Genomic DNA, 14,712 nt, shown 5'->3' with positions numbered 1-14,712 from the left:
AAATGTTCCTTTCTATCTACCTTATTATTACTCTCATAATGTTGTACACCTCAATTGTGTCCCCCTGAGCCTCCTCTGCTCTAAAGAAAACAACCACAGCCTGTCCAGTCTCTCTTCATAGCTGAAGAACTCCAGCCCAGGTAACATCCTGGTGAATCTCCTCTGCACTCTCTCCAATGCACTCACGTCCCTCCTACAGTGTGGCGACCAGACTGCACATAGAAATCCAGCTGTGGCCTAACTAGTGTTTTGTACATCTGCATCATAACCTCCCTGTTCATATATGCTATGCCTTGGCTAATGAAGGCAAGTAACGCATATGCGTTTTTAACCATCTTATCTACCTGTCCTGCTGCCTTCAGCAATCTATGAACATGCACATCAAGGTACCTCTGATCCTTTGTCCTTCCTAGGGTCCTACCATCCATTGTGTATTCCCTTGCCTTGATAGTCCTCTCAAAATGCATCACCTCACACTTTTCATGGTTAAATTCCATTTGCCACTGTTCTGCCCTTCTGACCAACCCGTCTATATCGCCCTGTAGCCTGAGGCTTCCATCCTCGCTATTTACGACTCCACCAATTTTCGTGTCATCTGCGAACTTACTGATCATACCTCCTACATTCATATCTAAATCATTGATGTACACTACAAACAGCAAAGGACCCAGCACCGATCCCTGCGGTACACCACTGGACACAGGCTTCCAGTCAGAAAAACAACATTCGACCATCACCCTCTGCCTCCTGCCACTAAGCCAACTTTGGATCCAATGTGCCAAATTGCCCTGGATCCCATGGGCTCTTAACTTCTTGATCATTCTCCCATGTGGGACTATATCAAAAGCCTTACTGAAGTCCATGTAGACTACATCAACTTCACGACCCTCATCCACACACCTAGTCACCCCCTCCAAAATTTCAATCAAATTGGTTAGACATGATCTCCCCCTGTCAAAGTCATGCTGACTATTCCTGATTAATCCCTACTTCTGCAAGTGTAGTATAATTCTGTCCTTCAGAATATGTTCCAATAATTTCCCTACCATGAATGTTAGGCTCACTGGCCTGTAATTCCCTGGGTTATCCTACTACCCTTCCTGAACAAAGGTACTACGATAGCTGTTCTCCAGTCCACTGGGACCACCCCTTCCCCTGCTGCACACAGCAGCCTGGGATACATCTCGTCAGGGCCTGGGGATTTCTCCACTTTTAAGCCCGCTAAAACCGCTAGTAACTCCTCCCTCTCAATACTAATTTGTTCAAGTATATCACAATCCTCCTGCCTGATTTCTATGCCTACGTCGTCCTTCTCCATAGTGAACACAGATGCAGAATATTCATTTAAATCCTCAGCTACATCTTCCGGCTCTACACACAGATTGTCACTTTTGTCCCTAATAGGCCATACAATTTCCCTAGTTATCTTCCTGCCCTTAACATAGTTATAAAACACCTTGGGATTTTCCTTTATTTTGCCCACCAGTGGTTTTTCATGCCCCCTCTTCGCTCTCCTATTTTTTTTAAGTACCCCCCTGAACTTTCTGTAGTCCTCTATGGCTTCCACTGTTTTTGTCTGTTGTATCTGCCAAAGCCTCCCTTTTTCTCCTAATCCATTCTTGTATATCCCTTGACATCCTGTGTTCCCTGGGCTTTTTGGCCCCACCCTTGACTTTTACAGGATCATGCTGGTGCTGTACTCTCTCTATTTCCTTTCTGAAAGACTCCCACTGCTCTCATGTGAATTTTCCTAAAAGTAGCTGTTAACAGTCCACATTGGCCAGATCCTGCGTTATCATTAAAATGTCCTGGACAGTTAGAGCTGGCTTTTATATGTAGAGGGCTAGAGTACAACGGGCTAGAAGTTATGCTAAAGCTATACAAAGCCCCGGTTTCTCCATACCTAGATTACTGTATGCAGTTCTGGGAATCACAACTGAGGAAGTATATATTGACCTTGGAGGGTGTGCAGCGTTGAATTAACACCGTGACACATGGACTCTAAGTGTTAATTTACGAGGAGAGATTACACAAACTAGGGTCATAATCCCCATAATCTATAAGGTTAAGGGGTGATTATATCGAATTTTTAAGATATTAATGTGCACTAATAAGGTTGATAGAGAGAAACTATTTCCACTGGTTGAGGATTCTCAGCCTAGGGGACATAGATGAAAATTAGCGCCAAGCCTTTCAGGAGTGAACTTAGGAAACACTTCCAGACACAAAAAGGGTGGTAGAAGTTTGGAACTTTCTTCCACAAACGACAATTAATGATATGTCATTTGTTAATTTTAAATCTGAGATTCATAGATTTTTGTTAACAAAAGTTATTAAAGGATATTTGCCACATGCGGGTATATGGAGGTAGGTCACAGCACAGCCCTGGTCTCATTGAATGGCGTAACAGGCTCGATGTGCTAAATGGCTTATTCCAGTTCTTTTGTTCCAAAGTGGATAATTTCACATTTCTCCTCATTAGACTCCATCTGCTACTTTCTTGTCCAATCACTTAATCAGTCTATACCCATTTTCAGCCTCTTTACATCGTCCTCACAACATACTTTCCCACCTAGCTTTGTATCATCCACTAACTTGGATATATATTTACTCGCTCCCCTCAGCTACAACATTGATATAAATTGTAAATGGTTGAAGGACTGATCCTTGCGTCACTCCACTAGTTACACCCTGCCATTACTAAAATGAGCCGTTCATTCCTGCTCTCTGTTTTCTGTCTGTTTACCAATCTTCAACCCATGGTAAAAAATTACCCCAATCTGTTTAGCCCTAATCTTCTCCATTCATTCCTATCCGCCAGCAATCTCTTTATCACTATCTCTCTTTTTCTCCCATCTTCTATTTTGCCAAGAATTCATCTCTTATACCAAGGCAGCCGCCAATTTTCTACCCCTCCCAGTTTCTCTCACCCATCAGTAACGTCTCTCCACTCCACCCTATACACAATAACAGCCTCCAAATCTGCACCCACATATTCACATCTCTCTTCCTCAGCTCCCAACCCCATCCCCATATGCACACATCTCTCCTCCACACCTTATCCCGTTAATCTCTCGATCCAATTATTGACATGCTACAATTTTAAAAGTATTTTTAAAAATATATATGACATCTTCGATGAAGCCTTCTTTACTAAAGCTATATTGTAAGGTCACGGCCCAAGCTCCCACAACAGAGCCCAATCTCCCTTGCCCACCCCACTACTCTAACTATTCCAACCCCTTCCCAGAGACCACTACCCCACTCTCCACAAGTCCCAGCCCCTATTCAAAAACACTTAATTGGTTATAAAGTGCTTTGGGCCAGCATGTGGTCGTGAGCGACACTCTAAGCTTGCAAGTCTTTCTTTCTTTCTTTCTTTCTTTCTTTGTTTGTTTGTTTCTTTCTTTCTTCCTTTTGCAATAACTATCAGCTCTGATTCTTTGGTATTTCTCTATTAAATAAGTGCAAGGATTGAAAATACATAACTTCTTGTATCATGTACATGATTGAAATAAATTGACATCAGCTCCATACGTGCTTGATTCAAATGGTCTTATTTTCTTTCTACTCCCCTACTTAATTTTTCCCGCCCCACCTTAGTCCGCAAGAACTTCCATTGTTTGTCGCTTGGCCAATTGGATCGGTGTCAACTCATCATTTTGCAGCCTGGATGGTGAGTGTTCACTAATACAGCAAACTGTATTATCTGACAAACACATCATAGAAACATGGAAACAGAGGAAAATAGGTGCAGGTGTGGGACATTCAAACCTTCGAGCTCCCTCCGCCATTCAATATCGTCATGGCTGATCCCCTGTCTCAATTCCAAATTCCCGGTCTCTCCCCATACCACTTGCTGTCTTTTGTGTCTAGAAATTTATTCAGTGACTTAGCCTCCATAGCCTTCTGTGGTAGAGAATTCCACAGGTTCACCACCCGCTGAGTGAAGAAAGGACTCCTCATCTCAGTCCTAAATGTCCTACCCCTTATCCTGAGGCTGTGACACCTCGTTCTAGACCCCCAGCCAGGGGAAACATATTCCCTGCATCCAGTCTGTCTAACCATGTCAGAATTTTATACGTTTCAATGAGACCCCCTCTCATTCTTTTAAACTCTAGTGAATACTAGCCAAGTCGACCCAATCGCTCTTCATACAACAGTCCTGCCATCCTAGGAATCAATCTGGTGAAACTTCGAACCACTCCCTCCAAGGCAAGTATATCCTTTCTTATGTAAGGAGACTAAAACTGCACACAGTATTTCTGATGCGGCCTCACCAAGGCCCTGTATAACTAGCACTGAAGAGACATTAAGGTGATATTTTTTTAGAATGATACACGTTCACGAGAATGGTGCCAAAGATGAGGGACTTCAGTTATGTGGAATGTCTAGTGCATTCTATGGACGGTTCACTTTAGAGCAGAGAAAGTTAAAGTGAGATTTAATGGAGTTTTTGAAATTTATGAAGCAGGTTGATAGAATAAATATGATAAACTGTTCCCAGTGGCAGGACGGTCGGTAACAAGAGGGCAAAGATTTAAAGTAATGGACAAAAGAATCAGGTGGAAGATCAGGAGATTGTGTTGTTTTAGACAGCGAGTTGTAATGATATGGGATGCGCTGCCTGAAAGGGTGGCACAGGGTTTTGAAATTCGAGCCCCTATTGTCTTGTAACAGTGGCCAGCGCTTTATTTGATCAAGAGAAGTTCAATCTGACTTGCAATGGACCATCATAACTTCTTACCATAAACGTGAATTACAAAGATTGCAATATGAACCTTTACTCCAGCTTTATTACAGACCTGTTGTATGTGTCACTTTGCAGCTCTTCTCTTCTGGCTAGTGGTGTGTATATAAAACGTGGAACTGGTTAACCGGAGACAGTTACCTTCTGGCGCTGATTATGCTGATCGGATTCATGTTTGTTTCGATGTTCCTTTCAACACGGTGGCATAGTGGTTAGCACTGTTGCCTCACAGCGCCAGGGACCCGGGTTCGAATCCGGCCTCGGGTGACTGTCTGTGTGGAGTTTGCACATTCTCCCCGTGTTTGCGTGGGTTTCCTCCGGGTGCTCCGGTTTCCTCCCACAGTCCAAAGATGTGCGGGTTAAGTTGATTGGCTATGATAAAAATTGACCCTTAGTGTTAGGGGGATTAAATGCGTGGGGTTACGGGGATAGGGTGGGATATGTGTTGGTGTAGGGGTTACGGGGATCGGATGGGATAAGTGTCGGTGCAGGCTCGATGGGCTGAAATGGCCTCTATCTGCACTGTGGGGTTTCTGTGATTTCTGTGAAAGTGCTATTCCAGGTAAATGTTACTCTGACAGCGGAAGATGCAGTGGGATAATAACAAAGGGAAAGCGACGTAAAGAGATAAGGCTCTGGAGACTGAAAGTGTCAGATATAGGGAGAGAAGCAGTAACAGATGAAGGAAACTAAGTAATGCCAGAAAGAGACAAAGATATCTACAAACACACAGCGAGAGGTAAGGGAAAAAAACAGCGACAAGGAGAGACATAAACAGAGAGAGGGGGCTTTAAGAGAAATAGAGGCGAAACACGGGGACAGAGATATACGGAAGCACAGAGAGAGAGAGGTGAAAGACAGAGACAGAAACAGAGAATGAAGAGACCAAGAAAGCGACAGGGAAAAGGAAGGAGAGACAGAAAGTGAGAGTGAACCAAAGATAGAGGGAAGAGGGAGACAGCGAGATACAGCGAGAGAGAGAGAGAGAGAGAGAGAGAGAGAGAGAGAGAGAATTTGAAGGAGACTATCATCAGTAGAGGGGTAGGCATTTAACAAAGGAGGAAGATTTCGGCAGGAGCAGTTTGCCAGATGTAAAATAATGCTAGATTGTGACTGAGGAGACGAGGAAACTGCTCACACACACACATGGTATCCTGGGCTATGCTGAATTTCTGCCCCCATTTTGCAGCACAAAAACGACCCTATCGAGGAAGGAGAAAAGGAAACTAGAAGCAAACCGTGACGATGTCAATGCATTGTGGTTGAGAAAAAGGTGAAATTTCCCTGTCTTCCTGTCGTCTCTCTGACCATAACACTCTACCTATAAACTTCTCTATATCGTCATTTGCATTAAATTTGCCTTTTACATGCTCTGAATTTACCTTCTGTATTTGCATATCTGTCACTCGACAATTATTTTCACCAGACATTCCAGTTTTAATGCAATTCATTCTTGAATTTTCTTTATTAACACGGGAATACTCCTTCCTTTGTTGAAAGCTGAACTCTATGAGACGTACATCCATCCGTGTGTCTCTGAACAGGAACTGAGCTAAAACTGACCAGCAGTAGGACTTTGGAAAGTGAGACAATTACATAGTGCGATTTCTAACTCTGGGCTCCCATGAGTGCATGGTGATATAGTTTTTATGTTACTGGTCTAGTAATCCAGAGGCCTGGACTAATAATCCCGATGTGAGTTCAAATCCCACCATGAAACGTGAGGAATTTAAACTCAGTTAATTAAATAAAAGTCTGAATAAAAAGCTAATATCAGTAATGGTTACCATGAAACTATCAGATTGTCCTAAAACCCCATCTGGTTAAATGATGTCCTTTAGGGAAGGAAATCTACTGACTTTACCTAGTTTGGCTGATATGTGACTCTAGACCCACTGCAATGTGGTTGACTCTGAACGGGCCTCTGAAATGGAACAGCAAGTCACTCAGTTGAACCAAACCGCTATGAATAAGAATAAAACTGGACGGACTCCTGGAATGGACCTCGGCACTGGCATACCCAGTCCAGTCGAACCTGCCAAATCCTCCTCCGTAACATTGAGGACTTGTGACAGAATTGGAAGAGCTGTCCAACAGACTAGTCAAGCAACAGCGTGACATTGTCATACTCACAGAATCATATAGTTCAGCCAATGTCACAGGCTCCTCCATCACCATCCCTGGATATGTCCTGCCCCACCAGAGGTTGGGGCACAGTTGTATACAGTCGGGAGGGACCGGAACTGGGAGTCCTCAACATTGGCGGGGAAACCCGTGAAGTCTCATGGCTTCAGGTCAAGCATGGGCAAGGAACCCGCCTGCTGATTAACACGTACCGCCCTTACTCAGCTGATGAATCAGTATTCCTCCATGTTGAGAACAACTTGCAAGACGGACTGAGAGTAGAAAAGGCACAGAATATACACTGGTTGGGGGTCTTCAATGTCCATCACCAAGAGTGGCTCGGTAGCACCACTACTGGCCGAGTCCGGAAGGACATAGCTGTCAGTCTGGGCCGGAGACAGGTGGTGAGAGAACCGACACGAGGGAAAAACCTACTTGACCTCGTCCTGTCCAATCTACCTGTCGCAGATGCAGCTGTCCTTGATAGCAGTGGTAGCAGTGACCACGGCAATGTAATTATGGAGATGAGGTCCCGTCTTTACACTGAGGACACCCACCATCGTGTTGTGTGGCACTACCACCATGCTAAATTGAAAATTCAGAACAGGTCTAGCAACTCAAAACTGGGCATCCAGGAGGCGCTGTGGGCCACGGGCAGCAGCAGAATTTTATTCCACTACAATCTGTAACTTCATGGCTTGGCATATCCCTCGATCTCCCATTACCTTAGAGCCAGGGTACCAAGCCTGGTTCATTAAGGAGAGCAGAAGAGTATGCGAGGAAAAACACCAGGTGTACGTAAAAATGAGTTGTCAAACTGGGGAAGCTGCAATACAGGTACATGCATGCTAAACAGCGGAAGCAGCATGGTATAATCAGAGCTAAGTGATCCCGCAATCAAGGAAACAGATCAAAGCTCTGCAGCCCTGCCACATCCAGTCGTGAATCGTGGTGAATCATTAAACAACTAATGGGAGGAGGAGGCTCCATTTTTATCCCCATCCTCAATAATGGCAGAGCCCAGCACGTGAGGGCAAAAGACAAGGCTGATGCGTTTGCTACCATCTTCAGCCAGAAGAGTCGAGTAGATGATCCATATCGGCAGCCTCTTGAGGTTCCACACCGTCACAGAAGCCAGTCTTCAGCCAATTCGATTCACTCCACGTGATATCAAGAAACGGCTGAACCCACTGGATACAGCAAATACTGTGGTACCCGACAACATCCTGGCAGTGGTGCTGAAGACTTGTGCTTCAGAACTAGCTGCGCCTCTAGCCAAACTGCTCCAGTACAGCTGCAACACTGGCATCAGTAAAGCTGCATCACTGGCACCTGTTCGACAATGTGGAAAATTGCCCAAGTATGTTCTGTCCACAAAAAGCAGGACAAATCCAATCCGGCCAATTAACGCCTGATCCGTCTAAGCTCAATGATCAGCAAAGTGATGGAAGATGTCATCGACAGTGCTATCAAGCAGCGCTTACTCGCCAATAACCTGCTCACAAATGCTCAGATTGGGGTCCGGCAGGACCACTCAGCTGCAGACCCCATTAAAGCCTTGGTCCAAACATAGGCACAAGTGCTGAATTCCAGAGGTGAGGTGAGAGTGACTGCCCGTGACATCAAGGCAGCCTTTGACCGAGGAGCCCTAGTAAAACAGAAGTAAATGGGAATCAGTGGGTAAAGTCTCCAATGGCTCGAGTCATACCTAGCAAAAAGGAAGATGACTGTGGTGGTTGAAGGTCAATCATCACATCCCCAGGACATCGCTGCAGTTGATACTCAGCTTAATGTCCTAGGCCCAACAATCATCAGCTGCTTCAGCAATGGCCTCTCCTCCATCTTAAGCTCAGAATTGGGGATGTTTGTTGATGGTTACACAGTTTTCAGTTCCATTCATAACTCCTCATATAATGAAGCCGTTCATGCCCACATGCAGCAAGACCTGGATGACATTCAGGCTTGGCCTGATAAGTGGCAAGAAACTTTTGTGCCACACAAGTGACAGGCAATGATTATCTCCAACAAGAGAGAGTTGAACCACCGCCCCTTTAAATTCAACGGCATTAGCATCACTGAATACCCCACCATCAATATCCTGGGGTTCACCATTCACCAGAAAACTGACTATGCTGCTCTGCTCACTATAATAAATTGATCACTGCAACCCAACGTCACCCCCAACCTCTTCATTATAAATGGCCCAAACCAGCTAGATGCATCTGGCTGAGAGGACTGGCCAGCATTGACTTCTTATTAGAACAACGTTCATTTAAATAGCGCAATTAATTTAATAAAACTCCCCAAGGCGCTTCCAATTGCGTAATCAGACACAAAGGGCTGAGGAGCCAAAGAAGGAGACATGTGGACAGGTGACCGAAAGCGTGATCAGAGGTACGGAGAGTCCTAAAGGAGAGGAGAAATGCAAAGATTCAGGGAGGGAATTTCAGTGTTTCGAGCCTATATAACTAAAGGCACGGCTGCCAGTGGTGGGGTGACTAAAGTGGAGGACTCACAGGAGGAGATTTTAGCTCACCTTGAATGGAGGGCCGACGAGCTATTTGACAACACAGAGACAGTGGAAGAGTTAAGAAAGTTGCTGGTGAGATGGAATTGTGTGTCTACCGCATACACTTGAAACTTCTCCAAGGAGCAGCATGTATATGCGAAATAGAAGGATCAAAGAGTATTACCTTTGGGGTTAGAAGTAACGGTGCGAGAGCGTGAAGATAAGCCATTGCAGGATACTCTGTGGCTCAGGCTGCATTTGTAAGAGTGGAACCAGACGAGGGCAGTTCCGAACAGCTGGAAAATGGAGGAGAGGCGTGGAGAAGGATAGTGTTGTCATCCGTGTCAAAGACGGGAAGAATGAAGAGGGATAGTGCACCATGGTCACAGTCACAGAGATTATATTGAGCCAGTAATTCCGTTTCCAATGCGTGAGTACGGACGGTGTACTCATGCGTGTGGCCGGACGAATTGATGGATTCCAGCATGCACAGCGCATGCACGGGAAACACGCATTTCCTCTCCATCAAACTAAGGGGTTAAGAGGTCCAACGCATGCGCGCAGAACTCTGCGTGCACGCATTGAACTTCCTTCGTTTTGACAGGTTTGCACGTGTGCAAGGGCCTGGACTTTTTGGAAATGAAAAAAGGTGTAAGTAGTGGATTCTTGAAGGTAAGTGGTCTATTATTTAAAATGATTACATTTTTTCCACAGGTTCATTGTTTTTAAGGACTGTACAGTAAGGTAAGTTTATTTTTATACCCGAATTTGTAAAAAATTATTTTTTTCAAAAATGTTATTAATTGTTTTAAATAGTTTTTCAAAGTTATTTATAGTTTATTTAATTATTGGGATGTTTTTAAAATTTTAATTAAAGTTAAAATAGTCCTTTGGGCGCCCGTACTTTTCATGAGTTTGACAGTCTGTACTATCAAACTCATGAATGAATTTCCCCTCCCCTGATTGGCTACAGAGCGCTCACCTGATCCCAGCCGGCACATCGCACTAACTACGCCGCTGGATCAGGTGAGCACATCGCGCCAACATCTGAACTGGGCCAGTGACAGGAAATGCAAGCAGGCCCGGGCTTCAGATGTCAGCGCACAGGGTGAGTGCAGATCGGGGGCTTGCACGCGCGGCAAGCTCCCGATCCTAATTTCAGGGCCATTATTTGTAACTTCGATAAGGGCAGCTTCAAGTGCTGTGCTAAGGGAGAAACTTGAATGAGAGATTCAAACAGGGAATTGTGGGAAAGATGGACAGGAATTTGGGAGGCGACAATAAATTCAAGTATTTGGACAGCAATATGATGTTGGAGATTGGACGGTAGATTGCAAAAGTCAGCGGGGATCAAGGGTGGATTTTTTCAGGAGGGAGTGATGGAGGCAGATGTGAAAGGGAGCAGGCAGTACCAGTGCAGAGGGAACCGTTCACAATATCAAACCGCATGTGGCTTGGAAGAGAAACTGGATTGTCAGCTGTTTTGTGGGAATGGGGTTAAGGAAGCAGGAGGTGGTTTTCGGGGACAACATGAGCTTGGACTGTACCTGACGGGTAATTGGGGAATTCACGTGAATACAGTAAGCGTTTAATTACATTACAGTGCAGGTAAATTTAGGGTAAGGTAGCAACTCTTTAATTAAAAATAGAATAAAGGAGACTTTTGGGGAACACAACAATTGTTTACTTATCAGTAGAATAACAGGATCTATAGGGGTACACAGTATCTTTGTAATTAGTGACAGAGGACAGGGTAATTTAGAGGAAGACAATAACTGTGTAATTAGAGATCGAGGACAGGGTAATTTAGAAGAACACAGTAACTGTGTAATTGGAGATAGAGGACAGAGTAATTTAGGGGAACACAGTAACTGTGTAATTGGAGATAGAGGACAGAGTAATTTAGGGGAACACAGTAACTATAATTAGAGATAGAGGACAGGGTGATTTAGGGGATTGCACTAACTATAATTAGAGATAGAGGACAGAGTAAATTAGTGGAAAACAGTAATTGTGTAATTAGAGATGGAGGACAGGATAATTTAGGGGAGCACAGTAACTGTGTAATTAGAGATAGAGGACAGAGTAATTTAGGGGAACACATTAACTGTATTTAGAGAGGGAGGACAGGATAATTTAGGGGAATACAGTAACTGTGTGATTAGAGATAGAGGAAAGGGTAATTTATGGGAACACAGTGACTGTAATTAGAGATAGAGGACTGGGTAATGTAGGGGAACACAGTAACTGTGTAATTAGAGATAGAGGACAGGGTAATTTAGGGTACACAGTAACTGTGTAATTAGAGATAGATGACAGCGGAAGTAAGGGGAACATTTTATCTTTTTAATTAGAGATAGTGGGCAGGAAAATTATGTGGAATGCTGTAACTGTTTAATTATAAATGGGGACCAGGGGGAAATATAAACCATTTATTTAGAAGTAGGGGCATGGAAAGATATTAACAGTTTAATAACAAATAGAGGGCACTGGAATGACAGGAGAACACAACAACTGTTCAATAAGAATAGCAAAATTGAGCGGATGCTGGAAATCTGAAATAACAACAGAAAATGCTGAAAACACTCAGCAGGTCAGGCCACATCGAGAAGGGAGAAACACAGTCAACGTTTCAGATCGAACCCATCGTCAGAAATGGAAAAGTTTAGGGAAGAGAGATTTTAAGTATTGGCTGTTTCATTCGAAACGAGGGCGACAATCAGAACCATGTGTGATGGAATTTGACACGGTAATGTAATGGTTACCTTTGCTTTCTATTTTTCCTTTTGATTTTCGATGATGTGGTTGATTACATATCGAATTCTCATGATTGCGGCTGGGTGCAGATGCATCGCATCTGACTCTGATGGAGTTAAAACCTCCACATGAAGCCTGACTGGTGCCTTAAGTACTGTTGGTCGCCTGACTGCAGTTAAATGAGAATGTGCCTGTTACACAGAATTACTCGAAATTTGTTATCACTTCCCCAGAATCTGGATGGTAGCCGGATTGTCAAAGCCTTTGCTCCCCACAGACTTGAAACCAAGTGGAGTTTCTTTTTTACAGAAGCTCAGGATCAAGTGAAACATTGAAGAGTGACGGGTAAAGAGGGCATTTAATCCCAATTAATAAATGAAGCTCATTCACAAAGCACTGAAGCTATTGTTAGCGAAAGGTTTTCAATCAGGCGCTTGAACATTGAAGTAATGTGGAATAGGTATTTTAAGCACACATTATATGCAGTAGTACTTAAACATACAATTAAAGGTACTAACTACAATCACAGCTACAGATTGTTGGTTGGGGATTCAAATGTGTTGTAGTTCTGAACTCAGTATCTTGGACCATTGCGAATGCTCATTACAAACTGTCACATTCCCACTGCCTCTTCTTATCAATCCTCACAATGTTGCATCATCTAATGATAGAGAAGTGAATATACAACTCCATATAAGGAAAATTTAATGGACTTATCTTTTTATCATAAATGATATTTACCTTTACTTAAGAGCACGTTTTCCTTTGGGCTGACACGTATAATTACCTTAGTTCATTATGTTAGCAATAATTTCACTCTTTTTCCTTTAAGTGCAATTCGATCAAGTGAATACTTTAATTATAATTCTGTCTTTATTTCTGTACCATTTGTACCAATTTACTCACCAAGGCTCCTTCGGCAGCACCTTCCAAATCCGCGAATATTCCCACCTAGAATGACAAAGGCAATAGGCGCAGGGGAACACCACCACCTCCACGTTCCCCTCCAAGTCACACACCATTCTGACTTGGAAGTATATCGCCATTCCTTCATCATCGCTGGGTCAAAATGCTGGAACTTCCTCCCTAACAACACTATAGGAGTACCTTCACCAAAGGGACTGCAACCGTTGGAGAGGGCGGCTCACCAGCACCTTCGCAATGTCAATTAGGATTGGGCAATAAATGCAAGCCTTGTCCGTGACACCCACATCCCATGATCGAATAAAAAAATGAGGATGACAGTCCAGATATTTTCCGACACGGTTATCAAATGATTAAAGTTCTCTGAAATGTATGAATCAGTTTATGATGATATGTCTTTAATTACATTTCTTCTTACTGCATCCTGAATCTGACCATTGCTGCAGGGTGAGTCCTCACTCATCAGCTCAGTGCTATTTTGAATTTACTGCTTAAAAGGCAAAGGCTAAAAGTTAACATTACTGCAATATTAAGATAAACCAATACAGAATAACATTTTCAAAGTTCAGGACCGTCTGATTATCCCTTCCCATACAGTGCCCTCTGTCATAGCATTAGAGTACTTAATGCCTGCATTAAACTGTATCTCATCAGCAACGTATATCTATCGTGGTCTACTCTTTTGTGCAGATCTCTACCCATTGGTTTTACACATTAAACTCTCCAGAGCCACATTAACCTTTTCAAGTAGGGTTGTTTTCAGCATGTTTGACCGTGTCTTGGACCTATTCGCCATAGCATCTTCTTCATGAATATCGCAAGCTAGTTGCTTCCTGCCCAACACGTCACTTCTGCACACACAGCGATAATCCAAGATCATGCAGCACAATACATCCGAAACAAAATCTTCCTGCCCTTTCTGTCAATCAGGTTCGAGGGAGGGGGGGCGGATTCTGTAGTTGTTAGGTTTCAAGATATCAACTGCATTCTTCTCATTATTCAGTGTAAGCAAGGAGGCAACCATCTCCAACGGAAAGCTATCAATTAATCATCTTAACTAAAATTTCTAGACTTTCCCGAGATTGTGCATTGATTCCAGACTTATATCTTTCTCCAAGTCGTGTCAAGGTGACTTAAGTTAAGAAGGGACATGATGTCATAAATAGATTGACACAACTTCCATTTGTTGAGGATCAGGAACTACCTGTCATAGATAAAGGGAGAAATGGAGGAGATTTAGTACTGAGAGTAGGATAACACTCTTTACATGGAGAGTTGTGAGGCTGTGGAATTCACAGAGCGAGAAATTATGCCCATTTCAAGTTTAAATTGGATATATCATTGAATAAAATTAGGTTGATGGGATTTTGAGACAAGGAGTGTAAAGTGAATGGAAATATTTTCTCGGGTGCAGTGTAAACCCGAACACGGACTGGTTGGGTAAAATGATCTGTTCCCCGGTTATCAATTCGACAACATTTTGAAGACCAGTTTCGGATTTAAGTAAACATCTGTGAACAAAGATGTTTAAAGTCACATTGACGAGTCAAGTTCCTACTGACTCCATCAGTAGACACTGATCAGGAGCCAGAGCCCCGTTCTATTGGTCCAGGAGACAATGGGGGGCGGAGTCTGATGGGGAGACGAG

General features: G+C 43.5%; 1 pseudogene; it reads left to right on the top strand.

The window, feature by feature from the left end:
- LOC147092706 (NACHT, LRR and PYD domains-containing protein 12-like) overlaps nucleotides 1-14,712 on the top strand; it is a 1,351,730-nt pseudogene that overhangs the window by 1,248,085 nt on the left and 88,933 nt on the right.

The sequence above is a fragment of the Somniosus microcephalus genome, unplaced genomic scaffold (assembly GCF_052327205.1).
Source record: "Somniosus microcephalus isolate GS21.2 unplaced genomic scaffold, FLI_Smic_1.0 unresolved_chr2, whole genome shotgun sequence".
Classification (NCBI taxonomy): Eukaryota; Metazoa; Chordata; class Chondrichthyes; order Squaliformes; family Somniosidae; genus Somniosus; species Somniosus microcephalus.
This window is presented reverse-complemented; position numbering and strand designations above follow the sequence as displayed.